This window comes from Cupressus sempervirens, chromosome 8 (genome assembly GCF_028749045.1).
Source record: "Cupressus sempervirens isolate cs-2001-9-10 chromosome 8, ASM2874904v1, whole genome shotgun sequence".
Taxonomy (NCBI): domain Eukaryota; kingdom Viridiplantae; phylum Streptophyta; class Pinopsida; order Cupressales; family Cupressaceae; genus Cupressus; species Cupressus sempervirens.
Window position 1 is genome coordinate 348576237 of NC_143125.1, and position 951 is coordinate 348577187.

The 951-nt window shown below is 31.1% G+C and overlaps 1 long non-coding RNA gene across 1 annotated transcript; it reads left to right on the forward strand.

Annotated features, from left to right (window-relative positions):
- Nucleotides 1–260: 260 nt before the first annotated feature.
- Nucleotides 261–669, forward strand: LOC149542766 (uncharacterized). Its single transcript, XR_016355198.1, has 2 exons — nt 261–340; nt 451–669. It is a non-coding gene; the product is annotated as an uncharacterized LOC149542766 (long non-coding RNA).
- Nucleotides 670–951: the final 282 nt, after the last annotated feature.

Below are 951 nucleotides of genomic sequence, written 5' to 3' on the forward strand. Positions count from 1 at the left end.
GACCTTGATGTGACGCAGCGAAATCTGGATGCATTAGTGGACACGATCGATGCTAGGAAATCTGAGTATTATCAGATGCCACCATCTACACAGATAAATTTGTTTTTGTTCATGTTAAAATTTCAATCATTTTAAACTAATTTAATTTAGACATGTGCATGTGTGCACATGTATGTATATCATGCACGTAGATTCAATTGTAATCATGTAGACAAATTTTAATTTGATGTGTTGCACGTGCACATGTACAATGTAGGGGGACATGCCTCTTTTTACTCCAGCTTTGATGCCAGATCGTGTACGTCGTCGAGACTCATTGGATGATGTCAGTAGTGGACAGGTAATGTTTATTTATGTTTTGATTATGTGTACATGTAAATTTCAATATCACATTCTCTTGATTAAATGTATGTATGTATTGATATCACTTTCTCTTGAATTTATATATAGGGGTTAGCACATCCTAGTGAGCACCTTGATACTAGTCAGTCTTCAGAGTGTGTTGTGAGGAGGCGTGGCGATGATAGTCCTGCACCTGATGATCTATAGTTTTTTTTATCTAGATGATTTGTTGTAGACTTTCATCTAGAGAGACATTCATATATATTAGATAGACACTTTATATACACACATGATGCATGCTATATTTATATTTGATTTGATATAGATGTACCTAGATTTACATGTCTACATGCGTGCACGCTATTTATATTTGATATTATCTTCTCATAGATCTCTAGATAGATACATGTTTTTGTTATTTGTTCTCGAGATGAATTATACATGTTACATTATGTTGTGGAATCTAATGTACATACACACTAGATCTAGATCTAGTATATTATAAATTGTTTCTATCTAAGATATGTAAGTAATTTATTTAGATATGTACATGCATGTTATATATATATATATATATATATATATATATATATATATATATATATATAT